The sequence below is a fragment of the Acinonyx jubatus genome, chromosome C1, assembly GCF_027475565.1.
Source record: "Acinonyx jubatus isolate Ajub_Pintada_27869175 chromosome C1, VMU_Ajub_asm_v1.0, whole genome shotgun sequence".
Taxonomy (NCBI): Eukaryota; Metazoa; Chordata; class Mammalia; order Carnivora; family Felidae; genus Acinonyx; species Acinonyx jubatus.
Window position 1 is genome coordinate 24294142 of NC_069381.1, and position 22462 is coordinate 24316603.

General features: G+C 43.1%; 1 protein-coding gene across 3 annotated transcripts in view; it reads left to right on the forward strand.

Moving 5' to 3' along the window:
* The first annotated feature begins 530 nt into the window (after positions 1 to 530).
* The window catches only part of ZBTB8A (zinc finger and BTB domain containing 8A), a 68602-nt gene continuing 46670 nt past the window's right edge, over positions 531 to 22462 (forward strand). The window contains exons 1-3 of one of the 3 annotated variants that reach the window (XM_053210792.1): positions 531 to 579; positions 841 to 941; positions 14557 to 14660. The gene's annotated coding sequence lies outside the window, so the exon portion shown is untranslated. Of the gene's footprint in view, positions 580 to 724; positions 942 to 14556; positions 14661 to 22462 lie in introns of those variants that run through there. The other 2 variants (XM_027059784.2, XM_027059783.2) reach the window with 2 other exon arrangements.

Genomic DNA, 22462 nt, shown 5'->3' on the forward strand with positions numbered 1-22462 from the left:
TAAAGGTTTTGACATTTCCCCCCCAGTTTTATTACATCATGGTGCTTTTCAGTACCTGACCCAGCATAAGGAACTAGAAACTAATCTACAGAATTCATGTTTCTGCAGAAATCATATTTCTGCAGTTGCAGTGAAAATTCAGTGATTTAAGATTTTTAGCAAATATTTAACCTGTTTGTACTTAGGGTCATAAATATGTCCTCGGAAAGTCTTGATGTCCAATGAATCTTTGTATTGGAAAACACAAAACCTGCTATTTTTACTACTTTTATATTTTCTCTGAACTTAAGAGAGATTTTCTCATATCTCAGACTCTCTGGGTTTTCCTCTATCAAATAAAATGCTTGCGACCTGTAGAGGTTTAGAAAAGGTTATCCCCGACCCAAACGAGTGCCTCAATAAAGGGTAAAATTCCGTGGAAATCGCTTATATTTGACGTTGCTAAACTTAAGTACAATAATGTCACATGTACTTATACAGTAATTGTGGGCACGCCTAAATCCCTCCCTCTTTCCTAAACCAAATTCTCCAGATCCTAGAAATCCAGCCCTTCTGCCCTCCGGAGGCGCCTTTCTCAACGTAAAGTACAATTTTAAAATTTAAGCTCCTGCCTAAATAATGGTTCTGTAGCCAACTGCCAGGGAACCTGGGCACCCCAGAGCCTCTGGAGGGTGCAGCGGGGTGTAGGCTAGGGCAGGGGGAGTGGGCGAAGCTGCTGGTTGGTGCCTGAAATCTGTGCGTTGCCCCTTTAATTGTGTCCCCAGCCCTCGGGCGTTTCTGTCCAACGCCCACGTCAGCAAATACCTTTTGTTTCTCTCACGTTGGGGCTACTTGTTTTAGGGCGCAAAGGAGCGGCTTCGAAAGTGGGTATTTCCCCTGCCGAAGACCAGGAATCCTCCCCGAGCCCGCGCGCGCGACCCGCCGGTGCGCCGCGGCCCGCGGTAAGTGGCTGCGCGCGGCGCGGGCGGAGGGCGGGCGGGGCGTCGGGGCTGCCGGGACGGGCCGCGAGCCTCGCTGCGGGCGGAGGGCGGGCGGCGGCGGGATGCGGCCCGGGCGCGGCGCCCCCAGACGTCCCCGGGCCGGGAGAGCGGCGGGAGGCGCAGAGGCGGGCGGGCGCCATTTGCAGCCCCGGGCGCAGCGGCGGCGGCGGCGCGCCGGTTCCGAGGGGCTGGGGACGGTCACAAAGGCGGCGCGGGCGGCTGGCGGCGGGGGCCCCCGGCCTCGGGGCGGCGGCCCGCGAGGAGAGGCGGGCGGCGCCGGGGCGCACCGGCTCGGGACCCCGAGGCCGCCCTTCTCCGCGGCCGCCCGGCCGCCCCGCCCGGCCAGCCCCTCCTGCGCGCCCGGGAGGGGCTGCGGGACAATGGCCGCGCCGTCGCCGCCCGCGCCCGCCGCGCCGCCCGCCCGCCCGGGCCCGGCCCGACCGCGGCGCGGGGAAAGGCGGGAAGGCGCGCGGAGCCTCCTGGCGGCGGCGGCGGCGGCGGCGGCGGCGGCGGGAAGGCGGCGCGGGGACGGTGCCCGGCGTGTGTGGAGCCGTCGGGCGCCGCGGACTCCCGGAGGGTCGGCGGCCGGCCGGACTCGGGCTGCGGGGCGAGTGACGGGCGGCCCGCCCAATGGGGCGGCGGGGGGCGGGCGGGCCGGGGTCCCGGAGCTGCTCCCCCGCGTCCCGGGCGCTTCCTTGGGAAGGTGGCTCCCTAGGCAGTAGTCCGAGTTTCTCCTCCAGCTTCCATCCTTTGGTTTTATGTCGTGATGCAACAGATCCGGGCTCAGAACCGAAGGCAGACTTGCTACACCTAACACATATTGAGCCATAATTATTGGCTTATGACGGAACCGCACAAACGCACCTTCTACCCATGTGTAGACTGCCTCTTTTGTAAGTTAGCGGTTTGGCCCCTTCCCCTTCAAATGCGCTTGTTTAGCATTGATTGTGCTCCTAGGCAGACTCCACATCTGTCCAAGAAGGGTTAGGTTTTCGTTCTCTCTTAAAAAAAAAAAAAAGATATAATCGATATGTAACATTTTGTGTTAGTTTTCATTTAAGACGTCTTTGGAAGCAGTAGATTCCCACCTAGTGGGCTTCTAACTACACACGTCAGTATTCTGTTCTCAATAAACGTTTCTATTTGTGGAACTTTAGTAAATGGAGTGCCTTCACCTATATGAATTATTTCACTTAATTTCACATAAAACAGCAACCCAGTTAGGTCGATGGTTATTATACTTTCCAGATGAGGAAATGCGTTATGTGCAGAATGTAACCGTTAAACCAGAAGGTGAACGATGGCAGCCTCCCAACGCCCTTGCCTCCTGTTCTTGTTCTTCATTCCCTCCTAAAGGCACCTCCAGAGTCTTCTGGAAAGCAAGTCAGTCACTTTGCTTTCCTGCTCTAAAAACCTTAATTGATCTTTATCAGAAAAAAAACTCCAAAATCCTCAGCAGAAGAACCAAGGCTCAAACTTCCTCTCTAGGGTTATCTTCCCCAAGCTGCAAATATGGGTGGGTTTGTGGAACCCCTGAAGCAAGAGTTCTTCACTGATAACCGGTGATCAGGTATCTATTTCTGGGAATCTCCCTGGCCACACCAGTGGTAAATGCGAAGGGAGAATCTAACCCCCAGCCCTTGGGCAAATAGGCATGGGTAGGTTAGACTCTAAGATGTCAGCAGAAGGCATCCTGAAAACCTGGGCTCTTTCCAGGTCATGTAAATTTCTGACCCCTTGATACTTGATTCATCCTATATAATTTCAGTCTTATTTCCTATAATAAAACTGGGTTTCTGTTTAATAGGTTTAGCCCTTTCAGTGATATAATTATATGTTTATATTTAAAGGATTTGGTGTAAGTTTTTGATCCTCTCGAGGGAAGTTTTTGTCACTTCTTTGTTCAGAATTGGTCAGTGCCTCCCCATTTTCAGTGGTTCCCCATCTTACTCATAGTAAAAGCCAAGGCCTTGTAAAAGTTGGTCCCGTGATGTCTTTCTGGCCGCACGATCTCCCCTTCCTTTCTGACTCCATTTCTCATTGCTCTCTCCATCCCTCCTTAATGTTCCTCCAGTCCTCCTTGCCTGCTCCTTCTTAGAGCCTTCGCCCTTCATCTGCCTGGAACACTCTTCCCTTAGATACCACATGACTATCTCACCTCCTTTGGACTTAAATGCCAACTTCTCAATGAGACTTTTCCAGCTATGGTTTTGATTTTGTTAAACATTTTAATACTTCATTCTAAATCTTACCAGGGTTAAAAGATGTTCATTCACCAAAGAATACAATTACCATGCTAGTTAGCCCAAATTCTTTGACTCAGGAATTTTTGCTAGGGAGGCTAATGAGATTTATTTTGGTGACCCTGAGGGACACACTAAATTCTAGATTAATGATTATATATCTTAAAAGAGATGGTCTTCTAGCCCACAGTCTTTTTTTTTTTTTTAATTTTTTTTTTCAACGTTTTTATTTATTTTTTGGGACAGAGAGAGACAGAGCATGAATGGGGGAGGGGCAGAGAGGGAGGGAGACACAGAATCGGAAACAGGCTCCAGGCTCTGAGCCATCAGCCCAGAGCCCGACGCGGGGCTCGAACTCCCGGACCGCGAGATCGTGACCTGGTTGAAGTCGGACGCTTAACCGACTGCGCCACCCAGGCGCCCCAAGCCCACAGTCTTAATACACTGTACTTGTTACCTAAATCTTCAATCATAAAATGTGTTTTTTTCCTTCTATTCCAAGGACATTTGAACTTTGGTTCTTAAAACATGTAATTTGACTTTTCCATTCACCTGTTTAACGATCTTTCAACTGAATGGGAATCTAGATTTCTTTAATATTCTTAGGATTTTATGATATTTAACTCTATCTCTTTTATAGATATCTAAAATATTTCCAGTTGAATTTTGGATGCCCCACATGAATTAATGTAATTTGCTGTTTCAATTTATAGGGTCAATCTACCAAGAGAAGAAAATTTGAAACATATTACCCATTTCTATGACTGAATCACATATTTTGAAAGTAACTTAAAGCTTTCTTAATGATGTGAGTACAGTTATGAATGTAGGTTATGTTAATGTCCTGTGGATGTAACTATTACCAAGTTGTAACTGAACCCAATTTATAGGACAATTCCTATTGTCCTGTAAAAGTTGCTGTTTTTGCTCCTGCCTATGTCTCTACTGCCTGTCTTAGTGTAGTCCCTTTACCATGTCTTGCTTTGACCATTGCGTTAAGCTTTTAAATTGGTCGGTCTCCCTGGGCCTGCCTCTCCCACCTTTTCTCTTCCATGCCCTCTCAAGTTTTCTTCTGGTAATACAAATGGAATCATTGTAACAATAATACCTGATATTTATTGAGCCCCAGCTGCAGGCTGGGTCTTGTGCATACTCCCTGGACAGAAGAGTGTAAAACTCAGGGTTGTTGGTTTAGGGTCAGTCAGCCAGAATTCCAGTCTCTGTTCACTCGATCCTGTGCAATCTTGGAAGTTTTTAAAAATTTTCCGCATGCCTCAGTTTCTTTATACAGTGTGCATCATGGATCACAGCTTGAGGCTGTTGTGAGGACTGCAATAAGTGTATAGTGTTTAGCACAGTGCCAAGTAAACATTCAAATATTAGCCATTTGGGGGTGCCTGGGTGTCTGAGTCAGTTGAGCGTCAGACTCTTGCTTTTGGCTCAGGTCATGATCCCAGGGTAGTGGGATTGAGCCCTTGGGTTGAGTCCCAAGTTGGGCTCTGCGCTGAGCGTGGAACCTGCTTGAGTCTCTCTCTCTCTCTCTCTCTCTCTCTCTCTCTCTCTCTCTCTCTCTCTCCCCCTCCCTCCCTCATTCCCTCTCTTCCTCTGCCCCTCTCCCCTGCTTGCGCTCACTCTTTCTCTCTCTGTCTCTCTCTCTCTCAAGAGCCTGCTTGAGTCTCTCTCTCTCTCTATCTCTCTCTCTCTCGCAAGCTATTTTTATTGAAGTATAACTTACAGGTCATAAAATTCACCCTTTAAAGTGTATGTAATTCAGCGGTTTGTAGTGTATTCATAGAGTTGCACAACCGTTGCCACCCTCAAATTCCAGAACATTTTCACCATAATATAAAGAAACCTCATACCCATTAACCATCACTCTCCATTGCTGTATCTCCCTAGTCCTGTGACAACCACTAACCTGGCCTGTCCCTATCCGCCCATTCTGGACGTTTCATTTATTGAATTTTTTTTAACGTTTATTTATTTTTGAGAGAGAGAGAGAAAGAGAGAGAGAGAGAGAGAGAGAGGGAGGGGTAGAGAGAGGGAGATACAGAATCCGAAGCAGGTTCCAGGCTCTGAGCTGTCAGCACAGAGCCTGACATGGGGCTCAATCTCAGACTGCAAGATCATGACCCCAGCCGAAGGATAGCTGATAGAGCCACCCAGGCTCCCCTGGACATTTCATTTAAATACAATCATAAAATACATGGTCTTTTGTGACTAGCTCCTTTCACTTGGCTAGAGGGTTTTAAGGTTCACCGATGTTGTAGCAAGTATCAGTACTTCTGTTCTTTTTCTTGGCTTAATAATGTTCTATTGTATGGATGTGACATGTTCTGCTTATCCATTCACCAGCTGATGGACATATGAGTTGTTTCTATGTCTGAGCTATTATGAATAATGCCTCTGTGAACATCTGTGTACAAGCTTTTTTGAGGACAAATGTTTGTATTTATCTTGGGTGTATATCTAGGAGTGGAGTCATTGGATTAAGTAATTTTTAAATATAGCTTTATTGAAATTCAATTTGTATACCATAAAATTCACCTATTTAAAGGGTAAAATTCAACGATTTTTCGTCTATTCATAGATATGTACAACTGCCACCACGGTCTATTTTAGAACATTTTCTTCACCTCAGAAGGAAACCCTCTACCCTTTAGCTCTAAGGCCACTCAGTCCCTCCCCCTCCCCACAACCCTTCCTCCTAGCCCCAGGCAACCACTTATCTACTCTCTGTCTTCTAGATCTTCCCATTCTGGACTTGCATAGGAATTGAATCCTATAGTAGGTGGTCTTTTGTGATTGGCTTCTTTAATTTAGCATAATGTTTTCTTTTTTTTTATATTTATTTATTTTTGAGAGAGAGAGAGAGAGAGAGCGCGCACGGGAGCATGAGTGGGGGGAGGGACAGAGAGAGAGAGAGAGAGAGAGGGAGGGAGGGAGGGAGGGAGGGAGGGAGACAATCTGAGACAGGCTCCAGGCTCTGAGTCGTCAGCACAGAGCCCAAGGCCTGGTTCCACGAGAACTATGAGATCATGACCTTAGCTGAAGTGGGATGCTCAACTGACAGAGCCCCCCAGGCACCCCTTATTCATTCATTCATTCATTCATTCATTCATGTTTATTTATTTTTGATAGAGAGCCAGAATGTGAGCGGGGGTGGGGCAGAGAGAGAGGGAGACACAATTCAAAGCAGGCTCCAGGCTCCCAGCTGTCCGCACAGAGCCTTATGCAGGACTAACCCACAGAGCGTGAGATCATGACCTGAGCTGAAGTCGGAGGCTTAACCAACTGAGCCACCCAGGCACCCCATGTTTTCAAGGTTCATCCCTATTGGAAGCATGTACCCATACTCCAAACCTTGTTAAGGCTGAATAACATTCCATTGTATGCATATTTCATTTTCCCCTTGGTGGACATTTGGGTTTCCACCTTGTAGCTATTCTGAATAATGCTGCTATAAACATTTGTATACAGATTTCTGTGGGGACATATGTTTTTATTTCTCTCGGGTACATACCTAGGCGTGGGATTGCAGGGTCCCATGGTAACCCTATGTTTCATCATTTGAGGAACTGCCAGACTGCTTTCCAAAATGGCTGCATGATTTCACATTCCCACATTAGTGTCTGAAGGTTCTGATTTCTCCACATCCTGGCCAACACTTGTGTGTGTGTGTGTGTGTGTGTGTGTGTGTGTGTGTGTATTGTAGCGATCCTAGTGGATGTGAAGTGGTATCTCACTGTGATTTTGATTTGCATTTCCCTAATGGCCAATGATGTTAAACATATCTTTATGTGCTTGTTACTATTTGTCTTAATTTATTTCTTATTCTATGAATCTTATTTATCTTAGCTATTATCTTATTTAATCCTCTTAACAGACTTCCTTAGAGCCTCTCTTAACAGTCAATATCCTCATTTTACAAAGAAGAAACTGATGTGTAAAGTAGCTTGACTAAGTCACACAGTCACTGGTAGGCCTATAATCATGTCACTCTTCTTAAAATCCTTCAAAAGTGCCCCGAACCTGCAAAAGTGGAGGCGCTTCAGGATCTGGTGCTTACATGCTTTTCTCTTTTTATCTTCCACTATCCCTCCACAGGCCTTAAGTCTGTAGCCACAGCAACATTTTTATCATCCCCGAAGAAGGCATGCTGTTGAATACCTGCCTGTGCCTTTGCCCTTGGTGCTGTATCTGGAATGTCCTTTGTGTCCTCTTTTTCATGAATGAACTTTTACTCCTCCTCCAAATAATAAAGAAAGTACAAAATATACAGAAAAATAAACAAATTAACCTGCACTTACCTCTGAAAACCTTCAGGGCTGGTGTGAGAGAGACAAGAGAGAGGAGGGTTATTGTGGAGGACGACTTTCACTATCACTGACGGAATCACTGCTATCTATTGGCTCAATGGAATCTTTTTCTTTTCACGCACCTTTAACAAGGAACCTATCCAGTGACACTTGCTTTTGCCTCCGTTTGAGGATTTCGCAGAAATGTGACATTGCGTTGCCTTTAAACGGATTCATCACTGCCACTGCTACTGCCTTATTCAGGTAGTGCTTTCCTACAAAATTTTTCACCGTTTCCCACGTTTTACACATCTCCCTAATCTCATTTGAAGTGAGGGATTCCTCCTCCTTTTTCTCCTCCTCTTCTGCAGAGGAAATGCAGCCATAGGCATCAAATCTTGCAATTTTGGCCACTCACATACTTCGTTCGTACTTCTCAGTGATTTCCTTCTTCACTTCCACCATAATCACCTCCTTCTCACCGCCTTTCTTTTCACCCTTCTTCTGCATGGGGGCCATTGTATACGCTCACACGGATGCTGACTACAGTACAGTATTAATAAACTCTTGTCATCTACTGTATTTAATGTAACTGGCAATAAGGCAGCAGAGGAGAGGGTCTATATCGGCAGGCAGCCTGACCTAGAATGAAGCAAAGCATTCCTAAGCTTACTTTTGTATGGAAAAGCAGAGGACTGTTGTCCATAGGTGCTTTGAAGTGACAAAAAATACACGAGTGCCTGTTGTGGACACCTCCCAACGTTCTGAAAAATCACTGATTGCTGTCAAACACTGCGGCCTGAGACCAATCATCTGAGCATGGGAGATGATCACCCACAATCCCACAGTGAGAGAGAGAGAGTGCGCAAGAGAGAGATGAGAACCATTGATTCGGTTGTGATTGTGGATGTTCAGCGTCAGGTACTGCTTGTATTGCAAGACATCGCTCGCTTATCAAGTTAACATTTATTAGAAATGTTTGTTCATCTTGCAGAGCACCGGCAGAACAAGTTACTCGCAATCCAAGGTTTTACTGTATTTTTTCCATTGTGTTGTGACTTCATTTAAAAGTTTCTTTCTTGGGGTGCCTGGGTGGCTCAGTCAGTTGAGCGTCTGACTTTGGCTCAGGTCATGATCTCACAGCTTGTGAGTTAGAGCCCTGCGTCGGGCTCTGTGCTGACAGCTGGGAGCCTGGAGCCTGCTTTGGATTCTGGGTCTCCCTCTCTCTCTGCCCCTCCCCCGCTCAATGCTCTGTCTTGCTCTGTCTCAAAAATAAATACAAACATTAAAAAAAAAATTTAAGGGGCACCTGGGTGGCTCAGTCGGTTAAGTGTCCAACTTTGGCTCAGGTCATGATCTCGCAGTCTGTGAGTTCGAGCCCCGTGTCGGGCTCTGTGCGGACAGCTCGGAGCCTGGAGCCTGCTTCAGATTCTGTGCCTCCCTCTCTCTTTGCCCCAACCCACTCACATTCTGTCTCTGTCTCTCTCAAAAATAAATACACATGAAAAAAAGTTTCTTTCTTCCTCACTGTCTCTCTCTTTCTCTGACTCTCTGTCTCCATAGATAGTGTGGTGTTCCAGAGCACTGACCTTTGATGTGTCATCATCTTTGTATTCCCAGAGTCAGGGAGAGACTGCCAAAGAGTTGGTGCTCAATAAATATGTATTGAATAAATACATTTATCCTTTCGGTTTGAGGATCTTTCCTTCTCATAAAAATAGAATAAAAGAGTTTTGCTTTAAGAAAATTAGAGAAGAAAGCATATAGAGCTATGTGGAGTTCAGAACAGGGTGAAAGTATTCAATCAAAGGTTGAAGTTGCTCTCTTTCCATTTTTTTTTTTTCCCCTAACCCTTCAGAAAGTCTCCACTGCTGTTGAATCCTTCCTTGGATCTCAGCAGCATCTGAACCATCGAGGGTACAGCAAATACCTTTGTGTCTGCTTCAGTTCCCTCTGTCTCACTGGTTCTGTTGGATAAGGTGCAACATAGGGTTTTTTACGGTTCCAGGATATTTGGGAGAAGCTTTATTTCAAGATCTACATCTACAGTGTAGTTTCCATCAACAGAAGATACCAGCAAACCAAAAAAAAAAAAAAAAAGGTGGGGAGGGGGATGCCTGAGTGGTTCAGTCAGTTGAGCATGGGACTCTTGATTTTGGCTCAGGTCATGATCCTGGCGGTGTTGTGAGCACTGCATCAAGCCCTGCGTGGGGCTTCACACTAAGCATGGGGCCCTACTTAAGATTGTCTTTTGGGGCGCCTGGGGGACTCAGTCGGTTAAGCATCCAACTTCAGCTCAGGTCATGATCTCACAGTCCGCGAGTTCGAGCCCCGCGTGGGGCTCTGTGCTGACAGCTCAGAGCCTGGAGCCTCCTTCAGCTTCTGTGTCTCCCTCTCTCTCTGCCCCTGCCCTGCTTGCACTCTCTCTCTCTCTCTCTCTCTCTCTCTCTCTCTCAAAAATAAATAAACACTGAAAAAAATATGTTAAAAAAAAGATTCTCTCTCTCTGCCCCTCTCCCCCACTCGCACACACTCTCTCTCTCTCTCTCTCTGAAAAAAAGAAGATACTAGCAAACCAAACAAGGCCATAATTTTATCTAAGGCCTTTTTTTATTTTTTAAGACTTTCTTAATATGTACATTAAAATAGTATCCTAAGCCTAAACACTAAAATTAGAAAAAAAAAATTTAATGTTTATTTGAGAGAGAGAGAGAGAGAGAGAGAGAGAGAGAGAGACAGTGTGAGTGGGCGAGGGGTAGAGAGAGGGAGACACAGAATCCGAAACAGGCTCCAGGCTCTGAGCTGTGAGCACAGAGCCTGACGTGGGGCTCAAACCCACGAACTGCGAGATCATGACCTAAGCCGAAGTCAGACGCTTAACTGACTGAGCCACCCAGGTGCCCCTAAACACTAAAATTTTGACTTTCAGATTGTAAATCTTATGGAGAGTATAGATCCTATTCTCATGAAATCTCTGTGATAAGTTTAAAAATCTAAATGACAAAACAAACTCAGTGTTAACAAATGTATGGGTATGAAGATGTGAGATATAAATGTAGATATAGATACTGATACAGATACGTAAAATGGAATAACATTCAGCCATGAAAAAGAAAGAAATCCTGTCATTTGCAACAGCATGGATGGACCCAGAGGGCATTAATGGTAAGTAAAATAAGCCAGATAGAGAAAGACTAATGCTACATGTTATCACTTAAAGTGTTTTTTTTTTTAATGTTTATTTATTTTTGAGAGAGAGAGTGAGACAGAGTGTGAGTGGGGGATGGTCAGAGAGAGGGAGACACAGAATCGGAAGCAGGCTCTAGGCTCTGAGCTCTGAGCAGAGAGCCGATGCGGGGCTCGAACTCATGGACCATGAGATCATGACCTGAGCTGAAGTCAGATGCCCAACTGACTGAGCCATCCAGGCGCCCCTACATGTTATCAATTAAATGTGGAATCTCAAAAAAAAAAAAAAAAAAAAGTGAAACTTGTACAAATGGACTAGAAAAGTGGTTGTGAGGGGCTGGAGGGTGGAGGAGATAGGGAGAGGTTGGTAAGAGGGCATGAACTTTCAGCTCTAAGGTGAATAAGGTCTGAAGATCTGTAGTGTAATGTGGTGACTATACTTGATAACACTGTATTGCCTAATTGAAATTTGCTCTGAGAGTAGAACTTAAATGTTCTCACCAAAAAGCAAAAACAAAAACAAAAACAAACCCCAACACCCCCCAAAATCAATGACAGATATGTGAGGTGACAGATTTGTTAATTAACTAGATGGAGGGAATCCTTTCACAGTGTATATGTATACGAAATCACCACGGTGTAACTTCAAATATCTTAGTTTGTCAATGATCTGGTAACTGAAGCCGAAGAAAATCTGAATAGCAAACACCCAGGTTCCTAGAGCATAATTAAGGAGGTAACATTTGAAAGGGAAAATGGCAACAATTGGTTTTTAAAGAATAGCTCTTCCTTAGGGCGAGGTCTACAACAGCTAGTTAGAGTAGCTTTAACTAGTTGCCCAGTGAGAATGGAGTTTCGCTATTTTCATGTACCCTGGGGTTTGGGGAAGATCACTTTCTCTGGGTACAAATATGATGGACTCAGTCACGTTTTTTCCTGTGTCCACCTTTGTATAAGTTAGCATTTTACGGGCCACAAGAAAATGTATGGTAGGAAAATTATAAACTGTTTACCTTTTCAACTCAGTTAAAAAAGTGTTTTAAAGCGGTCTGCGTAATTAATAATAGTGATTTTATTATTATTACTATAATCATAGCTAACATCTGCCAAGGGCTTGTTATAAGCCAGGCACTGTTGTAAGCACTTTACTTAGATGATCTTCTCATTTACTCTGTCCTGTAACTGTAGAAGGTATTATTATTATTATTCCATTTTATAGAATGAGAAACTGAGGCTCTAGGAAGTTAACTTCCTGTGTTATCTAGTTGTGTGTGGCAGAGCCAGAATTTGCACCTGGATAGTCTGATTCCAGAGCCTGTACCCCTGAGCACACTACCCAGTACTGCTGCTCACAGACAGACTACTCACCCTTCTGCTTAAATTTTGAGGCAAGCGATGTCCTAATATGCCATCTGGGCCCTTTTGCAGGAAAAAGACACCACACCAGTGTTTTAATTCGTTTACTAAAGGGAATTGAGTGCTTACAAAATCCCTGGAAAGGCCGGGAGGAATGGGCTCCAGGCTGGGCCTGCAGAAATCATTCCCAGAACCAGACTGCCAACCAGGTCCCTTAGGGGAGGGCATCAGGAGGCCGCCACAGCACTGCTAAGTTCCAGATGACATTGCTAGCTGCAGTTCAAGGGTCAAGAAATTGCTATCCCCAAACTGCCCCTCAGCACCCACCAACTGGTGACGGTTGTCTCCACCCAACTTATGTCTAAACAGCCATGAGTGACGCTCTGGAGACTGGAAGGCTGCTGCAGGAAAATCCAGTGTTTCCATAAATGTGCTTGCCAGCATTAATGCCTAAGCAGCAGAAAGATGGTCCCCGCCTCATTTCTGCCTTCCAAATCTCGTAGAAGAACATCTGATGGATGGACCCTACTTCACATGGGAAACAACTGTAAAGGAGTCTGGGAAATGTACTTTTTCATTTACCAAAAGGAAGTAATAAAGGATGCTGAAGGTTAATACACAAACTAATATCTGCTAGGGTAGGGGCATTTGGGTGGCTCAGTCGGTAAAGCATGTGACTCTTGATATCAGGGTTGTGAGTTCAAGCCCCATGTTGGGCATATACATATGTATATATATATATATATCTGTTAGGGTAGAACGTGGTGGTTAGCCCTAAAAACGATATTTTATCCGTATGTAAAAACTGTTTTGGGCACAGACTATATTCAGAAATCAGTGCTCTTTGGGGCCCCTAGGTGGCTGAGTCGGTTAAGCGTCCAACTTCGGCTCAGGTCGTGATCCCACGGTTTGTGAGTTCAAGCCCCACATCGGGCTCTGTGCTGTCAGCTCAGGGCCTGGAGCCTGCCTCCGATTCTGTGTCTCCCTCTCTTTCTGCCCTTACCCCGCTCATGCTGTTTCTCTCTCTCTCTCTCTCTCTCTCTCTCTCTCTCTCTCTCTCTCAAAAATACATAAAGAATCTAAAAAAAATTTTTTTAAGAGAAAAAAAGGAAATCAGCGCTCTTTAAAAGCTACAGAATCAACTTTTGCTTTCCACAGTACAGACCCAGTACTAGTTAGTGTGCTGTTAAGTACCTTTGTTGAAATAGTAAAGCTCTCACAGGAAGTCCCTTTACTGAGTGTCCTCCTAGCTCACTGGGCTGGGTGATAGATGAGCTTTTAGTGTAGGAAGGAGTTGTTTTCAAAAATTAATAATTTTGTTCCCCCAACTACAGTTTTCTCCTCAAAGATTTTTGTAAGCCTCAAGGCAGCAATGTTTTGAATGGTTTAAGTTGCCAGAATTCAGACCTCCTCATGAGTGGGTAGTTGACGTGCAATCGCTTTACTAATTTAAATATATTTGAACGGTTCTTCTTTCTCTGGTGGTGTTTTCAGGATATTCATTTAAAAATTATTTCAGTTTGTTTCCTTCTTTCTACTGGCCTGTATTTTCTAAATTTTCTGTAATTATATAATACCTTTATAATCAGAAAAAAAAAAGACATATTACCTTAAAAAGTGATTCCATTACTTTAGGCAAAAATTTTTTGGCAAGAATTCTTAACTGATTGGTTTAGAAAGCATCAAATTCATTTTCCACTGCCTGTGGACACCAAGCCTGACACTCTCTTTGATTAACAAAACTTCATGGTCAATGAAAAACATAATCAAACCGATTAAAAAAAAAATTTTTTTTTTTTTGGTAATGAAAAAGGTTTGGAATAGAATAAAAACTGAACATTTTATAACATTGTTACAACTGATATTACAAATTACAGTACACTCAGGGAACCCTGAGGGGCAGGAAAAAAAATTGTGTTACACTCTGGTATAATATGGCAAACTGAGTAAGTTATAAAAGATCTGGTGACTGTAGTAGGGCTTTCTGAACATATTTTGTTTCCCCACTTCCCGCAACCATACAGTTTTCCAGAAATGTTGCGTTTTTCAAGTTGAATCTTTAAAGCTCTTCTGTTTGGTTTTCTTGCAAATCATATTAGACCACTTGGAGGCAAAGGGTAATAAGACATGTGTTGCTGTTTTAGTATCACATCTGCTGGCCTGCCTTCGAACAGCTGTTGTCTAAAGAAGTTTATTTTATTGTCACAGTTAAAAAGTGTGTCTGCTTTCAATTTGCCATAATACATTTTAATATCAGAGCTCTCTTCTTGCAGATTTGAATATTAAGGTTTCCGTTAGAAATACAAATTTATTTATTTCCATTAATTAATCATCTGTGCTGATTATCTATTTTTACGTGCTCAAAAGTGATACCTGATAAGGGCTGCCATGTAATTTATTTCAATAAGTATCTTTTAAGGACCTTAGCAGATGTTTCTGTCTCTTATAATGTAAAAGTACATTGTAAATAGCTATTTGCTCTCTCTACAGGACAAACCTTCATATACAGAGTGTTTTTGACTTGGAACCTTCCCTTTTTTACTCCACTCAATTGACTTAGCAGGGTTTCAAGAGCAGCGTTCATAAATTTGCAGGTATGAACAATTTTAATTCTTGATATTGTATCTAACTTAAATATATAGACAGAAAGTAGAATTTCGTAACTATAGATTTTATATGTCAGAGGATGGATTTATTGCTTGAAAAGTCACTGTATAAAACATTCAGCATTCTGATTTTCTTGGCCGGGTCTCCCTGTTCACTTATTGCTAAATTTTTAATCCATTGCCTCTCTTGTGTATGTATACCTTCCATTCTGCCTTAATCAAAGATTCATATTATATTAGAGCTGGAGATTATGTAGGCCCATCCCCTCAATTTGCAGAGAAGGAAATGAAGCCTAGAAAGGTGAAGGTGAGTCCACGGACACAGAGCCAATTGAGTAGTAGAGCTAGTGTCAGATCTCTCAGCTCTTCCCCCGACACTTGGGCAGGAGTATAGCTCAGAAATTACATCCCGCAGCTTTGGAGTCACTGTCTGGGTTAATACCCTTTTCTGTGGGGAGAATAATACCACCTACCTGATGGGTTGTTGTGTGTGAGGATTAAAGAAGACAATATATTGTGCTTCTGCTATTATTGTCTGTGGCCCTTTTTACTTCTCGTTGGGTTGACCCCTTCACTGCTTCTTGAAACTCCACACCTTGGCTCACGGTTGCAATGCCGTCCTGATTCTCCCTGTAATTCTCTGTGACACTGGCTTCTCTTCCCCATCTTACTCCACAGATGAGGGCAGCCCTCCAGGCTCTCATCTCAGCCCATGTTTCCTGTGAGCCCCTCCATCCCTGTTTGCCGAGATCTTCCACTTCTCTGTCTTCAAGTCTGACTTACCCCCTGAGCTTCAGATCGGCATTTCCAGTGGCCCCATGGCTGTCGCTTCCCGATTTCCCATTCACCTCAAACATGATGAACTTAAAACCAAAGCCATTCCTTTTCCCGTAAATAAGTTCTTCTTCCTGACTTCCTAATTTCTGTTAGTGATACTACCAAACCCCCAGGCTTTAAGAATCCCCACGTTCTCGGGGCACCTGTGTGGCTCAGTCAGTTAAGCAGCTGACTTCGGCTCCGGTCATGATCTCGTGGTCCGTGAGTTCGAGCCCCGCGTTGGGCTCTGTGCTGACAGCTCAGAGCCTGGAGCCTGTTTCAGATTCTGTGTCTCCCTCTCTCTGACCCTCCCCCATTCATGCTCTGTCTCTCTCTGTCTCAAAAATAAATAAACGTTAAAAAAAAAAATTAAAAGAATCCCCACGTTCTCTTTATAGCTTTCTAGCCTTCCACAGCCAATGACAAATTGTGGTACCCTCTGGTACAATCTGGCAAATTGAATAAGTTACAAAATATCTGGGTGGCTGCAGTGAACATTTGTAGTAGGATTTTTCAATCAGCCATCAAGACCCGTGGATTTATTTCCCATTGAAGAATTTTTCATCTTTTCCTTCCTTCCCATTCCTGCCATCATCACGGTGTTCAAGCCATTAACCAGATCCACAGTTGCCAATAAAGTAGCTGTTCTTTCACTTGGAAATGGCTGGGTTCTTTTTCTCTCTCTCCCCCAGAAATACAGCCTCTTGACTTTCCACGCTTGTTCATTTTTAGCACACACATCTTGACTTAAGTACAGACACAGAATATCCTTAACTCTGAGAACTTCCAAAATATCTTAATCTTGAATTACAACCTAGATCTGGCTAAATGTAAGACTCATGCTTAATATTTCACCCATATGTTTGACAGACTTTAAAATTTTTTATTTTTGAATATATTTTTAATACTCAAACCTCAAAATATTTAAAAGCTTACCATATAAAATCTCCCTCCCATTCTTGTTTCCTGTCTCCCAGATCCCATTTCCACTCCAACTGGCAACCACTGTTCTGCATTTCTTGTTAATCTGTTTAGAGTCTCTGCTTATTTTTTTCCTGTGTGTGTGTGTGTGTGTGTGTGTGTGTGTGTGTATGTATACATATATACATAACTTAACTATGCTTTTTACAAAACTTAACTATGTGTCATAGCCATCTTTCCATATAGCTATCCCTTATTCGTGGATATTTTTCTAACCCTTCACTGTCACAGTTGGTTCTTCAGTGAATAACCATATACGTGTGTCTTTCTGATTATGTACCAGTGGCCCCGTAGCATAAATCCCCAGAAGTGAAATTGCTTGGTCAGAAAAGATACGCATTCGTAATTTTGAGAGCTATTGCCAAACTAACCTCCAAGGGGTCATACTAATTTACATTCCCACCAGTAATGATTGAGGGTACCTGTTTTCCCACATTTTTATAAATATTATCACATTTTTGGATTGGATTGCTGCCTTGAGAGGGGAAAAAATGATACATCAGTGTGGTTTTAATGTGCATTTATATTTTATGACCAAGGTTAAATATACTTTTCATATGATAAGGGACATTCATATTTCTTTTCCTGGGGACTGTCCTTTGTCTCATTTTGTCTCATGGTTATTGTTCTTTTACTTGCCAATTTCTTAGAAGCTTGGTGTGTACTGAGATGACCCTTTTCTCTGATAGACTCTTTTACCATGTTGTCATATGCCTTATGCCTTTGCTTGTGGTATTTTTTTATTATGATTTTTTTTTGCTATTCATGTTTCATCTTTATGTAATCAAATGTATCAATCTTTTATTTAAAAAAAAAATTTGGCGGGGGGTGGGGGGGGAACACCTGGGTGGCTCAGTCAATTAAGCGTCCAACTCTCAGTTTCGGCTCAGGTCATGATTTCGTGGTTTCATGGGTTTGATCCCTGCATTGGGCGTTGTGCTGACAGTAGAGAGCCTGCTTGAGATTCTCTCTCTTCCTCTCTCTTTATCTCTCCCCCACTCATGCTATCTCTGTCTCTCAAAATAAATAAATAAAACTTAAAAAAATTTTTTTTTTTTTTATCAGTGTTTATGGCTTTTGTATTTTGAGTCAGAGGCCCTTCCCACTGTGTAGTCTTCCATATTTTCTCTTAGAACTTTTATGGCTTTGTTTTCACACTTAAATGTTTGATCCATATGGAACTTATCCTTGTATGAGATGGGAATTGTAAATCCACTTTAATTTTTTTTTTCTGGAAATCTAAAATTGCCCCAGTGCCATTTATTAAATTGCTCAGTTTTAAATTTTTTTTCAACGTTTTTTATTTATTTTTGGGACAGAGAGAGACAGAGCATGAACGGGGGAGGGGCAGAGAGAGAGGGAGACACAGAATCGGAAACAGGCTCCAGGCTCCGAGCCATCAGCCCAGAGCCTGACGCGGGGCTCGAACTCACGGACCACGAGATCGTGACCTGGCTGAAGTGGGACGCTTAACCGACTGCACCACCCAGGCGCCCCAAAATTGCTGTTTTTTATGACAGGCTTATCGTCTATTAAATTCCCACCTGAAGTAGGGTGTATGTCTGGATTTTTTTAATTTTTAAAGATTTTATTCTTGAGGCGCCTGGGTGGCTTGGTCGGTTAAGCGTCCGACTTCGGCTCAGGTCATGATCTCACGGCCCGTGAGTTCGAGCCCCACGTCGGGCTCTGTGCTGACAGCTCAGAGCCTGGAGCCTGTTTCAGATTCTGTGTCTCCCTCTCTCTCTGCCCCTCCCCCGTTCATGCTCTGTCTCTCTCTGTCTCAAAAATAAATAAACGTTAAAAAAAAAATTAAAAAAAGAAAGATTTTATTCTTTTAATAATCTCCACACCCAATGTGGGGCTCGAAGTCACAGCCCCAAGATCCAGAGTCACACTCTACCTACTGAGCCAGCCAGGCACTCTGGAGTTCCAAATATACTCCACTGGTCTTTTGCTTTATCTCCCTCACCACAGTTTTCTTTACCGAGGAAGTATAATATAATTGAATAGATGTTGGTGCTAACTCCTTCTCTTTATTCTTTTTTTGTAATGTTTATTTATTTTTGAGAGAGAGACAGAGCGTGAGTGGGGCAAGGGCAGAGAGAGAGGGAGACACAGAATCTGAAGCAGGCTCCAGGTTCTGAGCTGTCAGCACAGAGCCTGATGCGGGGCTTGAACCCACAAACTGTGAGATCATGACCTGAGCTAAAGTTGGATGCTTAAACCAACTGAGCCACCCAGGTACCCCCTCTTTGTTCTTCTTTTTTCAGAATTTTAACTAGCTATTCCTGTGTGTTTATTTTTCCATAAAACTTTAGCATCAACTTGCATTGATCTCAAACTAACCTGCTGGTGTTTTTATGATGCTCATGTTATTACAAAATGTCTTAGGAAGAACTGACATCTTAACATGTTGAATCTTCCAATTTGAAAGGCTTGGCTTTCGATAGTCTTCTTTTGTGTCCCTGTGTTTTCTTCATATTATGAGTCTTGTGCACTTCTTGTTAAATTTATTCCTAGTATTTCGTATTTTTGATGCTATTGTAAATGGGAGTCTTTTATTCCATTATATCTCTTACCTAATGTGGGTGTCTTTTTGTATATATGAAAGTTAGTGATTTCTAATATTAATTTTATAATCTCTTTCCCTTCTACTTGTTTTTGATCATTTTGCAGTTGAGACTGTTGTATTTCCCAGGTATACAGTAATAATATCTGCAAATAATGATAATTTTACCTCCTACTTGCCAGTGGTCCTTTCTCTAGTTTCTTTCTCAAGTTAAATGCCTTGGCTAACACCTTCAGAACAGTGTTAAATAATAGTGGTATTAGTGGGTATCCTTGTTCTTTTGCTGGCTTTACTGGAACGTTCTATCCAGATGCTAGATTTTAGACTGAAACAGATAGATATATTTTATCACCACAAGGTTTTACTGAGTACAGATTATGGACCAGATGCTGTACCATAAAATAGAGATTTAAAAAAAAAAAGAAAATGAGGGGGCACCTGGGTGGCTCGGTCAGTTGAGTGTCTGACTTCCGCTCAGGTCATGGTCTTACAGCTCGTGGGTTTGAGCCTCGTGTCGGGCTCTGTGCTGACAGCTCAGAGCCTGGAGCCTGCTTTGGATTCTGGGTCTCCCACTGTCTCTCTCTGCCCCTCACCCACTCACGCTCTGTCTCTCAAAAATAAATAAACATTTAAAAAAATTAAAAAGAAAAGAAAATGAATATGACTCTGCCTGGCTTCAAAGAGTTTACAGGGAAAGACAGATACACAAATTAGTGTATTAACTGTATTAACTTCCTTGCTGGTCTCTGCAGCATCTGTGTATCCATGTTATGGATGTCACAACAAAGTTATATAGAGTATACAGTGGAGACACAAAAAAGGGCGATAGCTGATCAGCTTAAGCCCCATGTCAAGATAAAATTCCAAAGAACAAGGTACTAAAACATACTAGCTTAGTTTGCATTGAAATGTTTTCATTAAATTCATTATAAGATGTCCTTGACTTCGGAGGCAACGTATAGGGAAAGTCGCGTGAAGAATCTTTGTTAGTTCAGTAAGGACACTGGTGAGAATATTTATCAAATGCCTCCAACATAACAAACATTAAACTAAGGCCAGGCATACACACAGACATGATCTCTGCTCATATGGATGTTACAGTGTAGCAGGGAAGCACCTTAAGATAGACCAATAGGGGCGCCTGGGTGGCTTGGTTGGTTAAGCATCCGACTTCGGCTGAGGTCATGATCTCACGGCCCGTGAGTTCGAGCCCCGCGTCGGGCTCTGTGCTGACAGCTCAGAGCCTGGAGCCTGTTTCAGATTCTGTGTCTCCCTCTCTCTCTGCCCCTCCCCTGTTCATGCTCTGTCTCTGTCTCAAAAATAAATAAACGTTAAAAAAAAATTAAAAAAAAAGATAGACCAATACAATCCAGCACTTGCCACAAAGTACATGTATAAGGTACATTGGAGGGAGTGTGGAGGAAGTTGAAATTAACATCAGCCCAGGGAAGTCCAGGAAAGCCCCCAAGGGAGGCTCTGTTTGAGCTGACTCTGAAGGAGGAATGAGAGCTTCTCAGATTGAGAAGGATGGTTTTATTGTAGCACAGGAACAATATGTACAAAAGCTTGGCGGCCTGAAGGGTACTGTGTGTCTGGGAATTGGCATGTAGCTCAAGGATGGGAGGCGAGGTAGGTGGTAGGAGATAAGCATGCCGAGATTGACAGAAGCTGGGTCCCAAAGAGTATTAAATCCATTCATAGAAATAGGGATTTTATCCAGCAGGCAGGAAGGAGCTATTAAAGAATTTTAAGCAGCAGAATCCAGAAAGATAACATACTTCAGGGTGGATTGAAGGGAGAAAGATAAAAGGCAAGGAGACCAATTAGGAAGTTTATTGTATTAGTCCAAATATTCTGTATGATGACATTTAGTGTCCTTATATAAGGATTCATGTGACAAATTCCTCCTAGAAGTCAGTGGCAGAAAAATGCTCATTTTTACTGGGGGGGTGATGTGAACACTAGATAAATCATTTGTTTTCCCTGTTGTTTGTTTTTGCCCTGGATTCCAGAACAAATGTTGTTAAATTTAAGTGTATAGAAATCATCTCATTTCCTTTAAATGTCTAATTTCTATTTTCAAATATGTTGTATATATATTTTATTTAAAACTACTTGCAATTGCCTTAAAAAAGATAGATAATCACTTCAGAAAATGTGGACAAGTATAAAGAAAAAATATAAATTCCTGAAATTATGCAGTCTCACCTCTCCCCAAGTGCATTCATCCTAAATCAGGGACACTCAGCCTCCACTACAGCAGAAATATAGAACTCATTACTTTGCAAGGGGGCAAATTCTGTTGTTGAACAGCTTAATCCACTACTTCTCTATTTGTTTTACCAAACCCGCAGGAGGAAATGTATTTTACATCATGACCCAGTACACACATATTTGTGATTCTGCGTAGTACTCTCTCTCTCTATCTGAAACAAAAAAACTCATGAAAGAATTCTTACTACTTGAAATAAGCCCTAATATTTTAAATTCTATTCTGTGTTCTTTAAAATCCTAAATTGATTTCAAAACCCACTAATGGATTGAGACAAGCAATATGATAACCATTGGCTTAGTACTTAACCACACCTCAGTTTGCTGGCATATAGGTATGAAGGCACTAGATCCGGATACCTGAGCTCAACAAATCCCATGAAGTTCTCATTTTTCAAAAGCTATTCTTCACATTGAGCTAAACTCTGGCTCCCTTTAGTCCCATCCTTGGTCCACTTTGGCTTTCAGAACCACACTGAACGTTCACTCAATAAACACTGATTGAACACCTGTGTGCCAGACATTATGCTCTGTACTAGGGATGCTCGGGTGAACAAAACAGAGTCTCCACCCTTTAGGGGAGCGCATTCTAGCGATTGGTCCAGAGGACTTGTCTATTGGAGCGACTAAAAGAATAATTCTACTTCTTCCACATAACTGGCCTTCAGTATTGGAAGACAGCCGTCATGTTCCCTTTGCATCCTTTCCCCTGGTTTCTAAACCATGCCTCCTAGGACATAGTTTCTCTGATACCAGCCACTGAGCTATGGTGAGCTATAGCGATACAGTAGAACTCCTCCCCATACGGCAGATGGGCTTGTTAAGATAACCTCTGATAACATGACATTGAAGCAAAGACTTGCATAAAGTTGGGGAACAAGTTATGTGAAGATCCAGGTGAGGAGTGTTCCTGAGATAAGGGCCACCAGAAGTGAACTGGCACATTGGGAAACATCAAAACCAATGAGGTTGGTGCTGGGGGTGGGGATGGAGGTAGGAGGAAAAGACATCTTGCAACCCTTTTAGATCAGGGTAAAAGATTTTGGATTCCTTTCCTAGTAAGATAGAAGCCTTTGGAGGTTTTGAGTAGAAGAATGCTACGCTCTGACTTAGGTTTGAGTAGATCCCTTTGGAAAAAGCAGAGACCAGCAAG